Below are 24,198 nucleotides of genomic sequence, written 5' to 3' on the forward strand. Positions count from 1 at the left end.
CTGGAAATTTGAAAGGGGAAAAAATTGGTAGTTCTATATCAAAACTGGGTTATATTATTGCCACTTCTGCTCTCAAATGGGTGTTGGTTTAATCTCAGGAGGTTACACACAGTGGGGTCTTGCCTGCTTCACCTACTGTATTTTGGGGCTCATACAGTAACTCTGATTTATCAACGGCAAGTTCAAGTGACATATGACGAGGGTATCAAAAAAATACGCCCAAAATAGAATTGCTATATTAATCTGCCATTTTACAGTGTTTTGCAAACAGTCCTGTGTATGTTGTTGTTCTTTTGCAACAAGTGCAGTGTGTTGCCCAAAATGATGAATATCACTTTTCTTTTGTATGTTTCAGAGAGAAGTACAATAATGTGTCTCCAAGAATGACCTTCATCCCTTCTGGACATTTTTGCCACATTTCTTTGAAAGGGGAGATGTGAGTCTTTGGGCAATTCTGCAGTTACAAAGATTACAGAAAAATATTTGATATATTCATTGGAAATGGCACTGAGAAGGGAAAGGATTCTACAAGTGTACAAACTATAAAAGCGAGGACCTCAGAGGTAGGATTTAGAAGAGCACTCATTCTGAAGTGCAGAACAGAATGGATTTTCACTCGGGAGAAGGACTTGCGTTATTTACCGCCTGTTTTACCCAAGTCTTAGTTGAACGTCCCTGAAATGGACGCAGGCTGAGCCATTGTGCCAGAAACATTGTGTTATCTTTTTATGTTGTTGTTGTTGCTGTTAAACTATGACCTGTGACTCTTTTTTTTTTTTTTTTTGAATGCTTAAAAAAAATCTTTTAAGTCTGTGGATCTGCTGATGTACAGTGCCTTTGCTGCTATGGATCAAAATCAAAAGAACTGTGTAGATAAATCTTTATTGTGTAAGTAGAAATTTACTTAATTTCATACTAGAAATGGGTTAATGCTGCAAGTTGAAATGGACTGTTCATTGAAGTTCCAAATGTGGTAGCAAAAAAAAGATAATAATTGTGTTAAGTGCTCAGTGTTTGATGTCATTAACAGTTTCGTAATACTCTACAGTGTAGAAAGATTTTGATACTAAACTGTGTCATTGTACATAGTTCTAATGCATTGTATTGACCACAAGTACTTCTATAATGGTAGATTATCGTTTGTGCATTCAAACTTTTAAGCATTAAACATAAGTAACTTGTAAGATGTGGTTTTTCAAATTTCCCTCCCTCTGCGTGTGACAAAAATGAGCCCAACCGACAGGCATAAAAGCTTTTTAAGCCCACACGATGAACAGTGTGTGTGTTAGAAAGAACTTCTCACCCATGTGTGTCTCTTTTCCCATTTATGAACAGAAGAGAGATGTGAAATGCAGTTTTTGCCAACTTCATGAGCATTGCAGGATTCAGCTCCCATTTATGTGCCCTTCTTCAGGGAGTTTCTATACTGCAAACGTAAAGTGTTCAGTAGTCATTCCCTGGGGAAAATTAGGAATTGCAGTTTTGTAAGAGGGAGTTAGAAGTGTCTGTTAGAAAATTCTCAGCATTCTCACCAAATTAACAATTCTTTGCATTTGTCATCATTTGCGGGAAGGCACAACAGTAAAACCAGTTGTATGGATAGAGGTTTGTGGTGTAAATCCACCCTTCCTTTCTATCTATTTCTTGTAATTTTGTCGATTGGGTGTGGAAGCAGGTAATTCCACATCCAAAGAACAATCCTCCCCCTTCTCTCCTCAGGAACTCTGATATAATTTTGTATTGAGAAGAATGCAATCCTTTTTCCTTTGGTTCTATGGCATTATGTGTAATTGACATGATCACATGGGTGGGGAACTTTTTTTTAAAGAAATCTGGGTTGACAGCCTAGATTGAAGCTTGCATGGGGCAAAGTGATTTGTATGAGTGCTCTAATTCAATTTGCAACTGGTCAGACTGTTCTAGGGCTGTTTAAGGTGGCACATTCAATGGCAAGATGATCTTGGTAGCATACTCTTAACCATCTCTATGCATTTGCACTCTTCAAGGCTGACTTGTGATCAGAATGAACAGAAAGCAGCCTACTGCACATTTAAGGGTTGTGCTAATCAGCTCTCAATGATAGTTATGTGATAGTGGTCCCATCTTGCCCTGTTGCTGCCATTGAATTTAAAGCCTTGCCCATAAAGCAATCCTTCCAACTGCTTTATTCCGAGCATCTATGAGGCCGCTCTGTTTTGCATGGCCTTCCCTTGTGAATATCCTGTGTCATTGTTCAGATGCTGGATCTGGTTATTGCTGTATCAGCTCACATATGTCCTTGTTTGAGGTGTACTTAATTTCTTATATTCTGTTAACTGGGATGCTTTGAAAAGCAAAATCCAGTTAAATCCAGGCCTCTGATTCACAAGTAGCAAACAGTGACTGATAGCCTTCTGCAAGGATAGCACACGGTATATTACCTTGATTGCACTCCCTATGTTACATTAAGTCTGCAACACATCACAGGGTGCGGAGGATCAGATCAGAGCCATACCTTTGAAGTTTGTGGATTAGTTGTCATGTGACAAGGTCATGTGAACTAAGATTCCAATGGGTTGCTCATTTATGTAATGTATGTAATATGGTTTGGGCCAGTGGGTGGTAGTACTGAAAAGAGAGTAGAGACGAAGTCCTAAGTCCCACATTTTCCACCGTGTGCCCCCTTCACAATCAGTGGGAGAGATGAAGCTTGAAGAAATGTGCTGTAGAAGATCATATTTGACAAGCTCTTAAATAATGCACCTGCCGCATCTGCTTTTGAACCAAGAGTTACTGAACATAACCCTCGAGACTTCGCGTTTCTTCCGGTATTTGGAGTACAGCATCTCTACCCAACAGAGCAAGTTTTTTTTTAATGTCAAAACCAATAAATGTTTTTACTTTTACCAAAAGATTTTCTGTCCTGGTTACAAGGAAACAGTATTATAGTGTCTTTTTTATTATTAAAAAAGGCGTAGCCTGACATTTACAATGTGTCCATAAAACTGCTGTTGACTGCAGTGAAGAATGCCTGTGGGTCACTTGACTTCACGTGGATTCAGTCAAAAACATTGCCTCTGTTTTTCATTTCTTATACAGCTATGATGCTTTGTAGTGGCCAATAGAGTTATCTTGTTAGTCAAGTCAGGATTTTTATTTTTGTCTCTTCAAAGTAGAAATGTGTGGGATCAGAGAGATTATTAAAATATCCTCTTATTGTTCTACTAGACAACTGAAACAACTGAATAGTGTTCAGAACTTGAAGCGAAATTTAAAGTGCAGAAATCAAGGTTTGCAGAGCAAATATGAGGAGGTGTTTTTAGAAGTAGAATTTCTTAACTAAGGCAGAAGTCCTAAGGTGTCAGAACAGACAGTCCAACTCAGTATATGATAGTTTCCCATGTTTCTTAGGATCCCTTGAATCACCTCATGCCAAATTTGACATCACAGCTGTAAATCCAATGCATCCTATGACCCCTTGGACACCCAACCAAGGGATGTACGATCACACACATAAGCATAGCATGTGATATAATTTGTTGAGTTGTCGAGCTTAAAGGTAAAGGGACCCCTGACAGTTAAGTCCAGTCGCGAACAACTCTGGGGTTGCGGCGCTCATCTTGCTTTAGAGGCCGAGGGAGCCAGTGTTTGTCCGCTTCCGCAGACAGTTTTTCTGGGTCATGTGGCCAGCATGACTAAGCCACTTCTGGCGAACCAGAGCAGCGCACAGAAATGCCATTTACCTTCCCGCCAGAGCGGTACCTATTTATCTACTTGCACTTTGACATGCTTTCAAACTGCTAGGTGGGCAGGAGCAGGGACTGAGCAACGTGAGCTCACCCCGTCGTGGGGATTCAAACGGCCGAACTTCTGATCGGCAAGTCCAAGCGGCACAGTGGTTTAAACCACAGCACCACCCATATATATCTATATTTTCAAACGTATGCCGTGGGACAACACACTAATCTTAGAAAATGTTTTTCCTTCTCAGCAGTGTGGTGGCGTTTCATCCAAATGTATTTAGCTGGGGAAATGAAGCTAAAAATTTGTCAAGTTAATGAATCTCCAGCATTGGGGATGAAGCTCAACTAAGGTTTTTCAGTGAATAGAAGAAAGTTTTTTGAAAGAAAATTAAAGTAAGCAATAAGACTTAAAAATATATCATTGATGAAAATCAGTAGTTGTTTAAAAGCATATTGAGAGAACTGTGCAGCGTATCGAGAGTGCTGCGTAACTATGTAATTTCACAGTCTCTAAATAAATCTTCTGAAGTATTCTCAATTGCCTCACATTGGCTCCTCTGGGGGTGGGTAACATCTAAACCCAGCCACTAAAAGAAAGCCTTGTTGTTGTTTTTCTAAGGATGGATCCCTATACTTTTGGAAAACTGCTGCCTTAATGCTTCTCTTCTATTGAGCACCCCAAATCATGGGTTGCTTTTGAAAAATTAGGTATGTAGTGCACTTTTGACTCCTAAAATACATCGAACAATAGTGCAGGAGTATGTAGAGTCATTCTACTAATGGGTAATATGCTGAGAGAGACTCCTTCAGAATCAAGCTTCCCTTCCCGTGGAGAGCAGGGTTTTGTATAATTAAAATCAAGCCACACTATATGATTCTCCATCCTAAATAGACTTCCTGGGTAGGCCGCCATTGCATTTAGGTGATTGGAACTCAAGTGGAAAGCTCTTTGACAAGCTGATGGACAAGTGGAAAGTGGAGGCAGGTAAAAGGATTTTTTTTTTTAACTTAGTGGAGAAGCGGGCAAATAATTCTTAATGCATATTGCTCATGTTATGCGCGACAGATGCATTTAACAGTAGAGATCATAGAGGGCGCAAGCTTGTGTTTGGCAGCTGCTATATTTTTGCCAAAGAGCTCTTGGGCTCCATGTCAATGGCCTTCCAGTGCTTTGGCATTTGATGGGGTTGGACAGACTTGATGAATTTGGTCAGAACAAGCCCTATAATCTCTTGCCCTCTTTCACTTTACAGTCCTGACTTGTGAAAGGAAGCCACTAACCATGTCACTATGACAGCTCTCTCGCACGCACACACACACATGTACGTCACCTACAATAAAAAATGACATTTATCCAGCCCCATTTTGTCCAAAGACCTTGACAAGGGGGAAAAAGAGGTGGGAAGAGGAATATTTCCATGTTTGCTGTGTTTGAACTCCAGCCAATGCTAACTTTTAGAGCGGAAGTAAAGGGTTATTTGGAAGTGCAAGAGAATGTGAAAAATGGAGGAAAGGGCTGGGTTGCTGCTTTCTTTGAGCTCAGCTTCTGAGAAGATGCAAAGTTGTGGAGACCAAACTCTCATGTTAGCATCAGTGTGGCTCAGCATGCAGAGATACTCAGAATATAAGAGACTTTATGAGAGTTGAACATTGGTGTCTGCTGAGTTGCTGACTCCTTGTTCCAAATCTCACCTGTCCCTTGCCTTCTGCTGTTGCTAGACTACAACTCCAATCATCCCTGACCACTGGCTATGCAAGTGGGGCTGATGGGAGTCCCAAGAACACCAGGAGGGCCACATGTTCTCCACTCCAGGAAGACTTCTAAGGGAGCAGGACATGGAGATTCAAGAATTGAAGGCCCTTCAGTTTCCTTTCATGGTTGCCTATTCTTGCCTCAGCATTTTGTCTACCCAGATTATTTATTTGTTCATCAATTGTAGAAAGAAAGAAACACACACAACACCTCTAAGCAGTTTACAAAAATACAAAGTTTTAAGATTATGGATTATAAACAGTTAACACAACTATTTAAAATATTTAGTATGATTAAACAGTACCTAAAATAATAATAATGCATATATCTTTTATACATCTGGATAGGCTTGCCTGAATAAGTAGGTATCAAAAAGAGTTTGGTGCAGGCATCTTCCTGATGTCAATAGACAGGGAGTTCCAAAGTATATTGCGCTGCTCATTGAAGCTGTCTGTATTTTGGGCCTGATCCTACTTGCAATGCTGAATTCTAGTCTTGTTCATTCCTTCAACAAAAATCTCATGGGGGCTACTTCACTTTAAAAGGTAAAGGGGCCCCTGACCATTAGGTCCAGCCGTGACCGACTCTGGGGTTGCGGCGCTCATCTCGCTTTATTGGCCGAGGGAGCTGGTGTACAGCTTCCGGGTCATGTTGTTTCCTGCAGCAAAAACCATCACAGAGCCTTGTGGTCCTTAAAGACTAACAGCATAAGCTTTTGGAGACAAAGCAACACTGTGTAACTGACCTGAAAATTGTCACTGTGGAGCAAAGCAGCTTAAATACAATGTGAAGCAGCTAAATTGCAGTTCAAGAAATCTAATGTCACTTGTTGGGTTAAATTGAAACAAAAGATTCTTTAATCATAGTATCTGTGTTAGTTAGTTCACCAATGCCAGGAAATCTGTGCCATCTATGACTGTCCCTTGCAAGTGATTCCCTGCCCCATTGTAGGTATAAATACCATTAGCTGGCCAATTGTTACCATTCAGCTTCTGTAAAAGATTATAGCTGTGCCTATTTAGCATACATTTAAGCTCTAATTATTATGGACTGTAATGCTTGCATCTTACTTTTATTCAACCCCCATCTTACACATTTCTCCTTTATTATGTCAGCCAACTTAGATTTCATGCCATGAGTCCATAAGAAGTTTTCTTCAGGTATCCCCATGTAAATTAATTCCAAAATTATCCTCATTCCATTAATTTTATTTATTTCAGCATTTGTATGTCACCTTTCAGGGCAAGTTCTCCTAGAGTAGCTCATAATATATTAAAAGCACAAAATTTCAACAGAATAAAACATAGGGATTTTCTTCAAAAGACAAAAAATGATGACGGAACTACTTAAAGGCCCCATTTTAGTGTCAGTAATTGCTGCAACGAGGCAGGTTTAGATATACATAACAGGAACTGAAATTTCCATTCCACTCTTCCATGGGGAGCTAGTTAAGGGGCAACCTATAGGTCCTATCTGGCCATAGACAAATTACATAGAAGACCATCATTGCCATGGCCCAGTGTGGCCTACTTGCATGTTTTTTTGGGAGCAGCTGAGAGAGCTAGCTGTGAACCACCTAGCCTGGTGAGAAGACCACAGAGTTTTAAAGTTCAAAAACCGAATGAAGTATTCCAATATTGCTTCCTTTTTATGAAGTGCTTTACCAGTGTCCAGGAGCACATATGTGCATCAGCCAAATAAATCTCAAAAAGAACATTGCTGTTGTAATTTGTTGTTAGTTGCTCTGCCTTTAAACGATAATAACACCCTGAGTGCTGTAAAAAAAACCTAGCATCCAGTAGTCCCATTCCTGATGCCCTCATTCTTCATGCAGGCAAAAATGATTTGAACGCAGTGGTCTGCCTTGGACTTGGAGTCAAACAATCCATTGCAATCTTAGACAAATCAAAGTTCAGGCCCCTAACCTGGTCATAGGTCAAAGATAATGGAGCATTGAGCTTTCCATGGGGCTTTGCATCTCAATAAGATCGATAGGGCCCACCGCCAGGTCACCCGAGGTAAAGAGGTGTTTCCTGCAGCGGGCATGTGGTTGCATTCCTCACCATCTTCTGCAGCTTTAAAGGGGAGATGGAGTTCAGCTGTCTGTTGCAGACAGTGCCCTTTTTGCCGTGAGGCTTCTCTGATTTGTTGGGATGGCTTCTCACTATTGATATGCCTTGTAGGGTGGTGGTGGTTGTAAGGACTACTGGCAGAATGTATGTGGAGCTATGGACACTCAAAAGTGCTACTGAAATGCTAAAAAATTATTAAGTCCGTCTCAGTGAGATCAGCCACATTTACTGCCACGTAATTGTGCATCGGATTGCAGCCTTAGTCACAGATGGACTATCACTAGAATAATTTCATTACAGCTCTGAATTACAAGGATTTGCTCTTTAGGTATTTCTGCTCTGGTTCATGAAGTTCACACTTGCTATGAGCACAAGGACAGTGGGTGTAAAGCACATTTATAATCATGTCTTTTTTCCCAGTCCAGTCTGCATTCATCACTTAAAGTAATGGGTTTTGTTAACTCTGGATTTCTGCTGGTCACATGACTTTTGCAGTCCATTAAAATTCCAGCTCAGTGAATTAATGTAAGAACAGCACTTGACTGAAAACATTCTGGCACAGGAGACACAGGTATCGGATGATGCTTTCCTTATTATAATCTATACCCTTGGCTAGCCTCCTCGCTCCAGCCCCTGGTGGTTGTTTTTTATGTGGGTCACTGAAATATGCTAGGGTTTATTGCAGGCTTTGTTTATGTATGGAGTTGAGTCTCAGACAGTGTCAATTAGGTAAATAGGCAAATATGAGAGAGTTAAGGCTTCAAAGTTGAAATCAATGTATAATGGAGCAGGTTTGCCGGTGGGAAGCCAGCTGTGAGATTAACTTGATAAGGGATCCAGTGTGATTCTCTACTGCTTACAAAGGGTGTCAAACAGCCTTTTAGCGACACCAGGAAGAAAAGCTATGATTTGTTTACATGAAAGTGGTTCAAGCTCTTCATCTGTGACAAATTGTGTATGTCACGTCAGTACATTAAAGTTTACCATAAATCACTTACTCTTGCCAAGATAAAAGGAAAGTTTATCATTTCTCGTCACACATACAGAGGTTTAACTTTATGTAGCTATCTCCACCCTAGGAAGGCCTGATAGTCTGTGGTGCCTATAAGCATTGCAGCTGTCTCTTTTCATAGATAAATTGTCTGTCATCTCATGCAGAAGCCTCTAGGTGACACACAATAAAACAGATTCAAGAATTTCAACAGCCAAATGCAGCTTATTAATAAAGAAAACAAAACAATTTACAAGAAGCTTCAGTTCCAGCGAGGGACTGTGGCATCAGCTGTAATCCAGTGGGAAGGTTAACATTCAAGCAGTCCAGTGCTGCCTGCCCCCAATTCACCTTTTGCCACCCTGCAGGGTCAACAAGTGGGCACATCAGACATGGGCCCAGTTCTTAGCTGCCAATAAAATGGAAAAGCCCATCTATTCAAGCGAGTATCCATTAACGCCAGTTTCAAGAGATGGTGAAGTTAATACTGGTTAACTGATGTTAAAAATATGTACACGGTGTTAAAAGACCTAGAAAAAGAAAAGGATCATTACCCTGGGTGAGCCTCTTTAGGCAATATAATAAAAATAAACATCAAACATTACAAACTTCCCTAAACAGTGCTGCCTTCAGATATCTTTTAAAAATAGGATAGCAGCTTATTTCCTTGACATCTGATGGGAGGGCGTTCCACAGGGCGGGTGCCACTACCGAGAAGTCCCTCTGCCTGGTTCCCTGTAACCTCACTTCTCGCCGGGAGGGAACCACCAGAAGGCCCTCGGCGCTGGACCTCAGTGTCCAGGCTGAATGACGGGGGTGGAGACGCTCCTTCAGGTATACTGGACTGAGGCCATTTAGAGCTTTAAAGGTCAGCACCAACACTTTGAATTGTGTTCGGAAACGTAGGCAAAGCATCCCAGATTGGGGGCTACCATTGAAAGGTGCCTCTCATTTGTTGCCACCTTGCATAATTCAGAACGAGAGGCCTCCATGGTTGGTGAAAGCCAGCACTTTGAATTAGGCCCAGTGGACGTGGGCAAGGATCAGTGTGAATGCGTTCATAACGCCTGGTCCAAATTAGCAATCTTAACATGACATCCCGTGCCAGGCCATATTCAAGGGCAACCAGTTACAATTTATATTGCAAAGTGTTTGTCCTTGTCTTTGCTCTCTATACTTTGGGACGCCACATTTTGAAACCCCCTTTTTTTCTTCATTGCCCCTTTCTCAGCAAAGCCACAATTAAGTAAGTTGTAATCCCAGCGGCAGAAGCGTCTGTGCAGACACTTATAATGTAATGAATGCATTTATAAAATAATTCAATCACATTTAATGCTTCCTATAAAGCATTCTTGTTTGAGCTAGAAAAATGGTGGTTTTAATTACTGACGCTACTTGTTCTACAGCCTGGACAGGATGTGATTCATAATCTTCCTGTTCTAATGGAATGTGTTTAAATGTGAAAGAAAAATGAAGAAAATTACAGCCAGTCCTATATAACTACAGTTGTCATATTTGAAGACGAATCTGTTTTGTCCCTTTGCATTGTACCCCCCAATTTCATGCATGTAAATCCTCTGTGCGTGTTAAATCAATGGAATGTACATGTGTGTTAGGAGAGCAGCCATTCTGTTTTGGAGATGACTGGGGAAAGGCCATAGCTCAGTAGCAGAGAGTCTGCTTTGCATGCAGAAAGTCCCAGGTTCAAATCTCCAGGTAGGGATGGGGAAGACTCTGGAAAGCTGCTGTCAGTCAGTGTAGATAAGACTGAACTAGGTGGAGCAGTAGGCGCAGGCTAACAAAATGAATTTCTATAGAGACAAATGGAAAGTTCTGTGGTTAGGCAGGAAGAACCAGATGCACAAATATAGGATGGGGGACACCTGGGTTACCAGCAGTACATGTGAAAGGGATCTAGGGGTCTTGGTGAACCACAAGGTTAACATAAGTCAATCGTGTGATGCAGCAGCAAAAAAACAAGCTATTACAGTGGTATCTCGGGTTAAGTACTTAATTCGTTGTGGAGGTCCATACTTAACCTGAAACTGTTCTTAAACTGAAGCACCACTTTAGCTAATGGGGCCTCCTGCTGCTGCTGTGCCGCTGGAGCATGATTTCTGTTCTCAACCTGAAGCAAAGTTCTTAACCTGAGGTACTCGTTTTGGGTTAGTGGAGTCTGTAACCTGAAGCATATGCAACCTGAGGTACCACTGTAGAGGCTGCATCAACAGAAGTATAGTGTCCAGATCAAGGGAAGTAAGAGTACCACTCTATTCTGCCTTGGTCAGACCTGGAATACTGTGTCCAATTCTGGGCTCCACGATTTAAGAAGGATATTGACAAGATGGAACATGTGCAGAGGAGGGCAACCAAGCTCATTAAGAGTCTAGGAATTAAGCCTTACAAGGAATGCTTGAAGGAGCTGAATATGCTTAGCCTGGGGGTATGATATCCATCTTCAAATATCTGATAGGTTGTCACATGGAAGAGGGAGCATGCTTGTTTTCTCCTGCTCTGGAGGGTATGTCTCAAACCAATGGCTTCAAGTTACAAGAAAGGAGATTCTGACTAAACATCAGAAACAATTTTCTGAGAGTAAGATCTATTTGACAGTGGAATGGACTCTCTCAGGGGGTTGTGTACTCTCTCATGGATGCTTTAGCTGAGATTCCTGCATGGGGGGGGGGGGGTTGGACTAGATGACTCGTAAGATTTTCTGATTCTATGGACTTGGTATTCTATTTTCTGACTTGGTAGAAGGCAGTTTCTATGATGATTCATGAGAGAAACTGAAAACCACATGATCCCTTTTCTTTATAGCTGGATTAGAGAGAGATGATGAATTTGGCAACATTCCCCTCCATCCTTACGCCCTTCTGTCAATCTGCTGGTGAGCATAGGATCTCCTCTTTTGTGTATCACCAAGAGCTCTGGCGACATCAACTTCCAGGCATCATAAAATCTGGCTTATGGAGAAATGAGCCAGACTTCAGACCCTTCCACGGCTCATCCAGTCCCTAATCAAAACATGCTATGCAAACTTCCAATAGCTAAGTGCAGTAATATTCGCTGCAGCTGTGCTGGGAGAACACCTTTCAATTTGCCTCTTCGCCTAAGCAAGCAGCCGCATTAGAGAGCAACCTCTCACAATGGGCCTAATATCTGTGCTGGCTGCTTGCCAGGGGACAAACGTTTCTTGGCAGCTCTGAAAAAGAGATCCACAAAAGGAAGTCTGTTACCACAAGACACGTAAGACTAGCCTTGGGAAATATAAATCCTGCTGTGTGGAAACCCAATTAAACACAATCACTGATCCCGTCTGCTTTTTTTTTTTTAAAGCATTAATTGCATTAGCAACATTTCTAAGAGTAACACAAAAACAAAAACAAAAAAGAATTGTAGCCAGGATGAACTAATCCTCTTCTACAACGCACCATGCGCGAAATGTTCAAAAGCTGTAAATACCGAAGGGATATTGGAGAAATGAATTCACAGGTGTTGCAGCGTTTGTTCTTATTACTATTATTATATTATTTTCAAGACAGGTATACTAGGGAAGAGATACAGCTCAATAGTTTTGCAGGGGTCATTCTCTGTCACCCAAATGAGCACGTTTAGTGCTCATTTCTGTGGTATTCGCCTTCAGAAAAACATCCATTTGCAAATAATATGAGGAAATGAGGGCTAAACTTGCACTACATTCCACTATAGTACCAGAAGTGACTTTTACATCACGGGAAAGCTCGTGTATAATGTGGAAATTAACATACCTTCCAACACTCATCAGATGAAAATGGGGTCATTTTAATCTACATCAGTATGCAATTGTGGGTGAATTTCATTGTGGGAGGGAGCGGCCGACCCTTCTCAGATGATGGGACGCCTCCTCTTGCTGCTGCAACCCCTTTCCCACTCAAGGGGACACCATGACACCTTGGGAATCAGTGATGGCTAGAGGGCTTTCAGGATGGTACTGGCAATTTTGAGGCATCTAGGGGATATGAATTAACAGGGGAAAGTTGTGAAAATGGAATAAAGTGCCATGTGAATACAGCCATACTCAGCTGCCACCATTCATTTTGAACCACTTTAGGCTAGATGGCCCAATGTTTTGGGACTGTATAATATGTGTATAATATGCCTGTTTCTATAATTCTTCTGATTTTTTTTTTTAACTTGTCTAGTCCCCCCCCTTTTACTTTCACCAGCACCTTTGGAAAACTTCCCATATGTGCAAGTTTTGCTTGTTTGCTTGCTTCTTTTCCCAGGAGAGGCGACACTGAGATAGTTGAGAAAGGAGAAGAAAATAAACGGTGTTTGCAGAAGTTCCCCAAATGTCCCTTTATCCCTGACAACTACAGAGCAGAAATTCTTCAATGCTTTTGTGACACCATCAGTCAATACACCAATCCCAGCTATCTTCCCACAGCTGTTTGAAAACAGGATGGTGGACTAAATGGCCCTTTGTTCTGATCAAGCAGAGCTCTTATGATTTCATGTCTGTATGCTCCTTTCTGTCTGATTTTAGATTGTAAGCTCTTTGGTATAATAGTGCAGAAGTGGTAAAATAAAATACCAACAGGGGCACCACAAATTAGTAAAAAGGTAAAGGTAAAGGACCCCTGGATGGTTAAGTCCAGTCAAAGGCGATTATGGGGTGTGATGCTCATCTTGCTTTTTAGGCCAAGGAAGCCGGCGTTTGTCCACAGGTCATGTGGCCAGCATGACTAAACCGCCACTGGCACACAGAGGACCATGATGAGTGCCAGAGTGCATGGAAACTCCATGTACCTTCCCACCACAGTGGTACCTGTTTGTCTACTTGTACTGGCATGCTTTGAACTGCTGGGTTGGCAGGAGCTGGGACAGAGCAATGGGAGCTCACCCCGTCACGGGGATTCAAACCACAGACTTTCCAGTCAGCAAGCCCAAGAGGCTCAGTGGTGTAGACAGCAGTGCCACCCGTGTTCCTTCCACAAATTAGCTGTGACCTTTTAATATGGGCTGAGTCAGTCCCCATAATCACCCAAGGAATCAGTAGTTCTCTGTGACTTAGGCAGAGTATGGATGATGCTATCACCGTTTTCCTATTTATATGATGACATGTGAAGGCTCCAGTTTCCTGGGCAAGTTGTCAACAACTGTTCCTGCCATATTTATTTTAGGAATTCAAACTGGAGGGGGTGCCTACACTTCCTCACATCTGACACCCAGTCTGGGAAATGCTGGCAAATCATGCGTATAGAGTCTTGTCATCATTGCTCATTAGCTTACTTTTTAATACATCTTTTCACCTAACATTAGAGGAACTCAGCAAGGTTGGGAATCTATTCCTTTCTTGGGGCTGCAAAACAGCATTGTATGGTGGTGGGCAAGCAATCCTGGCTCCCTGAAGAATGCAAACACGCTTGTTGCAGTCATACTTCCATTAGTAAGGTAAAGCTAAAGGGTCCAGTTGTGACCGACTCTGGGGTTGCGGCGCTCATCTCGCTTTATCGGCCGAGGGAGCCAGCGTACAGCTTTCGGGTCATGTGGCCAGCATGACTAAGCCGCTTCTGGCGAACCAGAGAAGCGCACGGAAACGCCGTTTACCTTCCCGCCAGAGCGGTACCTATTTATCTACTTGCACTTTGAAGTGTTTTCGAACTGCTAGGTTGGCAGGAGCAGGGACTGAGCAACGGGAGCTCACCCCTTTGCGGGGATTCAAACCGCCAACCTTCTGATCGGCAAGTCCTTGGCTCTGTGATTTAACCCACAGCGCCACCCGCGTCCCACTTCCATTAGAAGGTGTACACATAAAACTGTTTTTTGTGTGTTCACACCTCAAAATGTGATGTATGATGCAGCCCTCATGTTCTCCCCTGTGCCATCTTTCTGAGCTGGATTAGATTAGCTTTGTTCACTTTCCACAGTTAGGAGTGAATCTGAGGTCAAAGTGTGCAATAATTCCTATCAAGGTCAGAGGTTCCTGACCTAGCGCTGTCTAATCCTGAAATAAGCATTCATGTAAACAAAAGCAGCACTGTTATCTCTGGGTTCACTATTCCACAGTGCAACATCATTCCTGTGGGTGGTCCAAGGAAATTGTGAGTGGAATTCCCTGTTAATGCAAGATAACATCCTTCAGGTTGAAAATGTAGGAATCTTGGTTGTGTAAAGTGGCCCTGAAACATTGAGCAGTGACAGGCAGCTGCTTTCATGACCAGGTGAGGATAATAACCTGGACGTAGGCACACAAATCCCACAAACTCACACTCCCCCCCCCCACTTTCTCAAACTAGCTCTTTCTTTTTGATAGCCACAGTCTTCCCACCCCCAAATAAAGTCTACTCTTCCTTTTATGGATGTTGGAAATGGAAATGAGCTTGGAAATTGCCACACTTTGCATGTTTGTCTGAGGTCAGGAACAGAAATTATGTTACATTCTCCATAGTTTTTGACATTTTTTTTACATTGAGATTATGTCATTAATTGTGTTAATTTTAGCACCAGTAGATAGCCAGACAAATAACAATTTTCAGCAGAAGCTGAACTGCAGTGGAATAGATAAAGCCCTGATTGCCATGAGCACAAGATGGGATGGAAATGGATGCCTCATTTCATCCCCATTGCCAAGTAAAATCAACAAATGGTCTTGTGGTGCCTTAAAGGCTAATGCTGCTCTCTTTAAAAAATGAAAATAAATCCTAGTTTAGTTTGATTAAATCTCCTGGAACACCATTGATGCAAGAGTGCTGTAGCAAAAATGCTGAGATTGTGGTAATCAAAAAGATGCAAAATGTGGTAAAGTTGGGGGTTGTGAGAGAGGCCCAAATATATACAGAAAAGAGACCAAAGGGACTGGGAGAACAGACCTCCTCCCACTTCTATTGAATGTTGCAGTGCATGCTCTGAACTAGAAGAATGGAGAGGTGCAGACAAGCTAATCTAAAAAGAGAAAGTGGATACTTAACAAACCCCTGAAACTGATGCTGAGAGGAAGTGATCAGGAGGCAACATGTCTGCTTTGATCTGCTCTCCTTCAATTGCATAGATATACAATACCTTCAGGTCTGAGGGCATGAACTTCATGCAATCTATTCCAACTTCTTTCCTTTGGCTTTTGGGAGTTACCTGAGTGTGTGTCAGATGGTTACTAGTATCCAACTGTGACAGATAGTAAAGATACACCAAGGCCATTTTTCAGCTTAACTGATGATACCCAGTTCCTAGTCTCATTTAGCAAATCCATTTTGGTCCACTGGTATACCTGTATTGATTTGATCTCAAGGCACAGAGCATTCATAAATATTTATGCCATGTGCATACAGAAAAAGTATTATGGTTACTTACTTTCTATCATGATTAGGGGAACAGAGTATGACTTTACTGTGTACATGATTAGAGGAACACTGTCACCCGAGGCTCAGGTGGCCTTGAGAGCCAGGAGTACCTTTCCCCGGCTCTGGCTGGGACCCTTATGACAGAAATGGTGTGCTCCATGATTTAGTAACTTGTAGACTGGATTGCTGCAATGCACTCCTTGTGGGGCTGCTGTTGAAGATGACTTGGAAACTTCAATTGGCAGAAAATGCAATGGTCAGGTTACTGTCTGGGGTTCCATCTAGATCTTGTATAACAGCTGCAATAGTTCTTTTCCGGGCACAATTCCAGGTGCTTGGGTTAGGGTTTAAAGCCCTAATGACTCAAGACCCAAATATCTCTACAAACCCTCTTGGGTGTTAAGATCAGCAGAGGGGGCCCTCTTGGGTGTTCCTATGCCCTCAAGACATAGTGTTCTTGAAGCTACCAACATGAGTTTGACTAAACTGCAGGAGGCAGTGGAAGACAGGAGTGCCTGGCGTGCTCTGGTCCATGGGGTCACGAAGAGTCGGACACAACTAAATGACTAAACAACAACAACATGCCCTCAAGAGCTTGCTGGGGGTGGGTAGGTCAGAAGATGACATTCTCTGTCATAGCTTCTAAGTTGCGGAATTCCCACCCCCACCCTCAAGGTGTTTTGGCACCTTCAGGATGCAGTTTTCATCTTCTGCTGAAGGCATACCACTTTACCTAGGCCTTTGACACTTGAGTTGCATGTTTTAGGACTCTCTATTCTTGTAATAGTAATTTGTTTTCAAGTGATTTTAATGCATTGCTTGGACCTACTCTGGGACCTTAGGGTGATTGTTGACCTGTTGACCATGCAAAAGCAATCTTCAACTGTCAGTCAACTGCAGTTTGCTTTTGTGCATGTAAAGGCAAAGGGCACCAGCTTGTCCTTTGCTTCAGGCAACAAAATGTATTGGGCGAAATTCAGCAAAAGCTGTGTGCAGAACAAAGCCTGCATGTGCAATGGGACTTCCTCGCTCTCCACGCCTGTGCACCCAACACTTCCTAAATCTGTTCTGGAAGGTTGTGGGGGATGAAACACAGAACACGTTTAGAGGGGGCAGAGGGGAGGAAGAAAGCTCTGTTGTGTGAGCAGACCTTTCACCTCCCCATGCATACCCCAATCAGTGCTACATTGAATTCCACCCCTTGGGCTGCCCCAAACTCATTAACCCTGAAGGCGCAGCCCCCATCGTCCAGCCCAGACAATGAGGTTCTTCTCCAAAGGTCTTCTGGTGGTTCACCCACTGCGAGAACCGAAGTTACAGTGAACCAGGCAGAAGGCCTTCTTTGTAGTGGCACCCTCCCTTCAGATGTCAAGGAGAACTAGATAACTTTTAGAAGAACTAGATAACTTTTAGAAGACATCTGAAGGCAGTCCTGTATTGGGAAGTTTTTTATGTTGGATGTTTTATTATGTTTTATATATGCTGTAAGCTGCCCAGAGTGTCTGGGGAAACCCAGCCAGATGGGCATGGTATAAATAATAATAAAAATTATTATTATTATTATTAACCCTGACGGAATGTGGCCAGCAACGGAAAACAGTTTGTCCATCCTTTCCTCAATGTATGGAGCATAATTCCATGGGAAATTAAACACATTTTAAGTCATTGAATACAGTAATTCTGTTTGATCCTTGTGCCAAGAATAGGGTTAATACCTGATGAGATTAGCAACCAACAACCCAAAGACAAATAAATGCAATTGAACAGTGTCTTTGTACATGCATGTTCACAATTCAGTGACCGTGACATCAAAGCTTTGGTCAGGCAAGTAGGGGAGTTAGACTGCACATATTCAGTCTCTGCAGGTTCATTAACATGCTACTCCCCCCAATAAAAATATGCATGTGCAGGCAGAGGGACATCCCCCCCAGGAGCCACACAACTGAATTGAATTTCAGTTACAAAGTCAGTTAATCTTGTCTATCACGGTCTAGTTTAATTTCTTGCAGTGACGAAGCTAGAGGCGGATGGGATGTCACTCCTAGAATTTCTCTTTGGAAGCAAGGCTTGTTCTGGTGACATTCTAAGCCTGGCAAACCACGATGCCCTCTGTTTTAAAAAAGAACGTGGGCTCACTAATGCCTTGGAATGATACTCTTAAACTTCCATTAGCCTTCAACTCCACACCGGAGAGAAGTGTAAAGTTACAGCAAGATGTCAGACTGTACTAACTGGGAACTTGGTATACTGTGTAAGTGATTCTAGTATAAACCCCTTTGAACTATTTGCTTTTAAAGCACTTTACACTGCAAAGAGCGAGGGAGTGCTGTTGCCATGCGGAAAGTCAGATGCTGAACTCATTTCCAATAAGAATGTGCCAATGATAGTGGGAACTGTTAATTTAGTGGAAAATGACAGAGATACGAATGCCTAGTAAGGAATTCTCTGAATGACGTGGTAAATGAGCCTGCTCAGATCATGCTTAGAAACAGAGGCATTGGATGAAAGAACTCACTTCCTCTTTGGACAGGGTGAAGCTGTTGTTGACAAGAAGATATAGGCAGCACTTCCGAGTACAAAGGAATAGGGGTAGGGGTGTGTGTGTGTGTATGCGCGCACACCTGTTTCACACACATTTACATGCTTTGCGTGCCTTTGTGACTTGAGGGGACATGTGGTGCCATTGCCTGGAACAGAAGGCAGGGATTCGTGGATGATAGTTCTATGATAAAATGGGGAAAGAGGAAAGTGTGCATGTCACCTCAAACTCCTTTGCAGAAAGATGGGATATAAATATAAAAAATACAGGCCTCATTCATTCCTGTATCTCATTAGAAGCCTGGCAAGAATCCAGCACCAAAACTACTGCCCTGATACTTTCCCAGGTCATTATGAACTGTTTCTTCCTGCCCCTGACAACAGCAACCTCCTCTCCCAATTTTATGCAAATTTAGCCGATGGCATGAGGGAAGCTACAGTGACAAGCCAATTCCTCCTTATGCAAACAGTGTAGGTGACTTTCCCAGACTTGTTCACCAGAAACCTTAGGCATAATTGCAAGGCAGACATGTGCCCTACTTTACAGAAGGCAGATCTCTAGTTAAAAAGGCTTTTTGGTCCAAGTCCAGTTAAGCAACACAAGGATAGTGTAGGCTTCTCTAGATGCTATTGTAGCCCTATGGTCTACCTTGTGTTCACTGTGGTTTGGCCTGTTATGATAGACAGCAAGATAAAGAAGTCTCTGAGCTTAGATAGTAAGACAGTGTTTAGTAGTTGTGAAACTACAGTGGAACCTCTGCTCATGACCACAATCCGTTCCGGAGGCCCGTCCTTATGGCAAAACGGTTCGCTGGTAGAAGCGCCGTTGTGCGCAGGTGCATTTGCCGGCAGCCCACTTCTGCGCATGTGCGAATCACGGCAAGCCGTTTACTTCCGGGTTCGCCGTGGTTGCGACTTAGAGTGGGCCTAAGTAGAGTGGGACGTAAGTAGAGGTTCTACTGTATTCAGACAGGAGTTAACCGGAGGGCTGAGTTTGAACAAGGAGCGGCAGAAGCTGTGAGGAGATGGTCTCCTTGGGCCTCACTTCAGTCAGGAGGGGAGAGATCTTCTAGACAGAGAAGACTCCCAAGCCAGTCACAAGGGCTGAGGGGATCCCCTGGGTCTGTTATGCTGCTAGAAGTACCTCAGGAGTGTGTTTGTTAAAAGTTCAGTAACTGACAGAACGTACCACCTTGGTTAGGATCCAAAGTATTAAGCTCTGTGTTAAGGTTGTTTAAGAACCAAAGAATTATACTGCAACATCTATGCAATGAAATTTAAGAAACGGAAGTAACAAAACTAGAAATAACATGAGCATTTACCATCTAGTCTAGATAGAAACCTGTAACTTCTAACTGAAGAGTATTAACTTAAAATAAGCAACTGAACTTTAAAAGGAGTTTTGTGTTTATTACCTTGTTTAGAAGCCTGTAACATCCACTATATTTAGTATAATTATTAATAAGTTAACAGTTACACAAAAGAACTTAATCTCCTGACTCTTCTTTTGTTTTATCAACTTGGTTCTGTAAAATAAATATTTATTATTTGTTCAGCTTCTGTGTGAGTCTCCAAGTATCTAAGTTTATCCCCACACAAGAACCAAACGATAACCCATGGTGGTTATTATAGAGTATACGGAGGGGGTTCGTTGCACCTAGCTTTTCAGTTACCAAGCTTATCAGATATATATCTTCCTACATACAGAAATATGTAAGGTGTCATCACTCTGCAGTTTGTGTGGCAGCTGCTAGGCAGCCACGCAAAACTAGCATGACAACCTCAGGCAGAATGAGCAAGCAAAGCAGGCAGGCCAGTGCCATGAGTGGGCAAAGCGGGCAGGTGAGTGGTCCAGGTGGGCATTCCCATGGTCTGGGCATTGCCATTGCTGCCACCTGCCACCGCCACTTGCTTGCATGCAAAACTGGGAAGCCAAGAATCTGAAAGAGTGGGTGGCCTGCCTAAGCGAGGGCCACTCATCATTGTCGCTGCCCACAATTTGCTCCAAATCCCCTAGTTCTTCTGTGGTTTTGACCAAAATATGAAGGGTGGGGAATGGGTTGGTAAAGGGGTGAGGGATAGGTGTGGTTGGCAAGCAATGTAAGCAGAGGCAGCAGCAGCCCCTGGGGTGTGTGTGTGTGTGTGTGTGTGTGTGTGTGTGTGTGTGTGTGAATATATTCATACATATACACATGCTGTATATCTTACCTTTGGGGCTCAGTTGTTGCCTACATTGCTGATCGTAGAGGTTCCCCTATGTTTGTTTATTATGACTTGCTTTTCTTCCCTTGAAACATTCCCTTACTAATGTGATCCTTCCAGGTATATAACATAGATGACAGCTATTTATTAGAAGAGCCTGGAACTTACTTTCTCATCAGACTTTCCAGGGCTAGAACAGCCAAAGAATTAGCAAATCCATCAGCACCATTGTGGGCTTCAAAGAGAGAGAAAAACAAGCAGCCATGTTCAGCGTGAAATGTGTTTTGTTTTGATTGGGTATGTGTATCCAAATGCACTTTGCAAGAAATCTTACCTTGTCTGAATTGCAGCCCTGTTCTTTTTCAGCTTTAGGAAGTGTTTATGACTGTTGAAATAAGAATGAGAAATAGAGATGTGAAACAGATGCTATTTTCTCCTGCCAGACTGAACATTTTTTGTTACAATCCACCATCGTCTGCCTGTCTCCTATGGACAGAGCCGTGTCCCGTCCCACCCCGCAAAAAGTGTATGGAATTTATGTATCTTACAGGTGGATTTGACACAAAGAGTCACTGTAGTGGGACAGCTCATGACATCCTACTGCAATTAATTTATTAAAACTTAACTTCCTTGCTCCCAGAAACTACAGAATTTACATCAAACGCATAGTCAGTCCAAGCAAATGAAACAGCACATGAATTGTGGGCTAACCCAGGCTGCTTTCTCAGTGTAGCAGTATCAGTTGATGTGACTGTGAGAGCAACGGTTACCATTGCTTGGCACAGGGAGATGGTGGTATGTGAGTTTGGAGCTTAACCCTCTGAAGTTCACAAAGAATCCCACATGCCCTAGAGCTTTCTGTGCATGCACTGCTAGGTACAAAGGATTAGACACAAGGGTCACAGTTCAGTACCTGAGTGCAGCCAGTTCAACGAGACTTTACCATTATTAGTTATGGAATAATTTGAACTTGCAGATCTTTGCTTTCCAAAGCCAGATGTAGTTGTGTGCACAGTTTTCTTTAATAATAATAATAATTTTTATTTATACCCCGCCCTCCCCAGCCAAGGCCGGGCTCAGGGCTGCTAACATGCAATAATAAAAACAAGTTGAATGAATACAACTTAAAAACAAGATTAAAATACAACATTAAAATATTGAAACATTATTAAAATATTAAAATGTAGCCTCATCGCAGGAGGAGAAGGAAAAGAAAAAAGAAAGGGAGGGAGGGAATCAAACTGGCTCCAATCCAAAGGCCAGGCGGAAAAACTCTGTCTTACAGGCCCTGCGGAAAGAGATCAGATCCCGCAGGGTCCTGGTCTCATGAGGCAGAGCGTTCCACCAGGCTGGAGCCAGTGTTGAAAAGGTCCTGGCTCTGGTTGAAGCCAATCTAACTTCCTTAGGGCCCGGGACCACTAGGGTGTTGCTATTTATGGACCTTGAGGCTCTCCGTGGGGCATACCGGGTAGGTACGAGGGTCCTAGGCCGTGACACTCACATTGTGGCACTCTTTCCTATGGGCAGTTGAAATGCATGCATTTGGAACCAGTGTGGTGACAGTGGACAGAGTATCATGCTTGTGTTCAATCCGAGTGACCCAAGAAGTGACTTTATAGCAGGTCAGACTATGTGCCCATGTATCTCAATAGATAGTCTTTTTATCTGGCGATGCCAGGGACCTTTTGACACATGCTCTGCAACTGAACTATGGTCTTGCCCAAGCAGTATATCTCAGCCTAGCCTACTTTGCAAGGTTGTTCAGATAAAATGGAATATTCCCCAACTACAGTATATTGAAAGGTATTGTTATGTCTGCATTCTACCTTAACATTTGGTATGCTTAACCCTACATTCTTAATTTTACCCTGTGATTCTGGTAGCTCACAATCCTACATTTTCTATTGCCCTTCTTTATACTGAATACCCATATTCACTTAAATTATCAAATGCTTCAAATTTCCTTCCCTGCCATGCTTTCTTTTCTTTGTTTGCTATAGATTTAGATGTGACATGAAACTGTGCAGCACATTTGTTATTCTTGAATGCTCACTGAGAGCATTTTATAACCCAGGAGAATACACATAATTTTCTGCTTTAAAGTCATAAGAAGTTATTTGTCACTCAATCAAAATAAAAATGTCATTTCAGTATGGATTTGCAGAAATGACAGAATTTTATTTTCCTGAGCAAAACAGACAAATCCCTATTCCTAGCTCAGTAATATTTGCAGCTTTGCTAACTCTTTCCTTCTACTGCTTGCCAGCAAACATCACTTAATGGAAGTTTTTGAAACAGATGTTGGCAGTACTAAGTTCACACAAATTATAACACTCCATGTAAAAGGCTTGGAACTTTGAATAATATTTGTAAAGCACCTTCTCCTTTCAGTTCACGAGCCTGACCATCTCACAGCTTCCACCCACAGCTCTTTTGTGCCCCTTCTCACGCATCTCAACAAACCATGTCCCATTAAGTGTGTTGAAATGAGCCTTTTGAATTTTGATATGTCGGTCACCCAAAAGTGAAGTACATGTTCAAAGGATTCCTTCACACATACAAAACAGAACTTGGTGTATCATGTTTTTTTGTGTTCCTTTATATGCCAATTGTTTTAATTTGACTGCATATCCCTTTATGAAGTGTTATATTGGCCAAGAGTAAATAATATTTAGATTCACAAGACCACTGCCATCCATGACTTGATAATGAATGGAGGAATTGATCTGGCATTTGTAACAGAGACTTGGTTGGACATGTACCTGTTCCTGCTGCTGCTTGTGGGTTGCGCGCTGCAGCCCAGGTCATGTGGTCTTCCCCTGCCATTTAATGGATCCAAATGGTTTCCAGAGAGTGGTAGGGTATGTCTTAACCCATGAAGATGGCCTCTCAGCTGACATGAATGCGGAGTTAACCAGGGCTATTGACTGGCTCTGAAGCACCCTCTCTGATTGCATGGAGCCCAGACAGCCCCATGGGTTTCCTTAGGGCTGAGGGCAATAAACAATCACTGAGATGGCTGGAGCACCGGTGGTGGAAAACTCATTCTGAATAGGACTGAACATGGATTAGAGCTCAACGTCGAGCCTACCAAGTGGCAATAGCAATGGTGAAGAGGGCCTTCTTCACCGCTGCTATTGCATCTACAGAAAACAGCACCAGGAGACTCTTGCAGGTGGTTCATAATCTAACAGAACCACCTTCATCATTGGGGCCTATTGAGGACCCCATGATCTCCTGTGAGTTCATTCCAATTTTCTATAACAATGTGCAAACTGAAATGCAGGTATACTTTTAAATTGGCAGTTCTCTGAATTTTGCAGTACAGCTCTACACCATGAGAAAGTATACAAATGTGCATATTAGAGGGAAGTGTACAAAAATGCATATATATTGGAGAAAATAACACATAAATACAGTGCAGTAGGGATGGTTGCATTCAAAAATATGTATAATTGCACAAACATTTTGTAGTAGGAGAAATACATACTAAAATGCTGGACAATGTTTGTGAAGATTTAAAATAAATGAATTCCAAAGTGATGAAAAATTGTGATCTGAATTTTGGATTGGAAAAATGAGAAACAGAGAGAAACCA

At 42.4% G+C, this 24,198-nt stretch overlaps 1 protein-coding gene across 5 annotated transcripts in view; it reads left to right on the forward strand.

Moving 5' to 3' along the window:
- Window positions 1-1,184, forward strand: part of LOC308597686 (transducin-like enhancer protein 4) — a 135,465-nt gene extending 134,281 nt beyond the window's left edge. For all 5 annotated transcript variants that reach the window (XR_014013105.1, XR_014013106.1, XR_014013107.1 and 2 more), the window contains one exon: window positions 356-1,184. The gene's annotated coding sequence lies outside the window, so the exon portion shown is untranslated. The remainder of the gene's footprint in view (window positions 1-355) is intronic.
- The last annotated feature ends 23,014 nt before the right edge of the window (window positions 1,185-24,198 follow it).

This window comes from Podarcis bocagei, assembly GCF_964188305.1.
Source record: "Podarcis bocagei genome assembly, chromosome: 11".
Taxonomy (NCBI): Eukaryota; Metazoa; Chordata; class Lepidosauria; order Squamata; family Lacertidae; genus Podarcis; species Podarcis bocagei.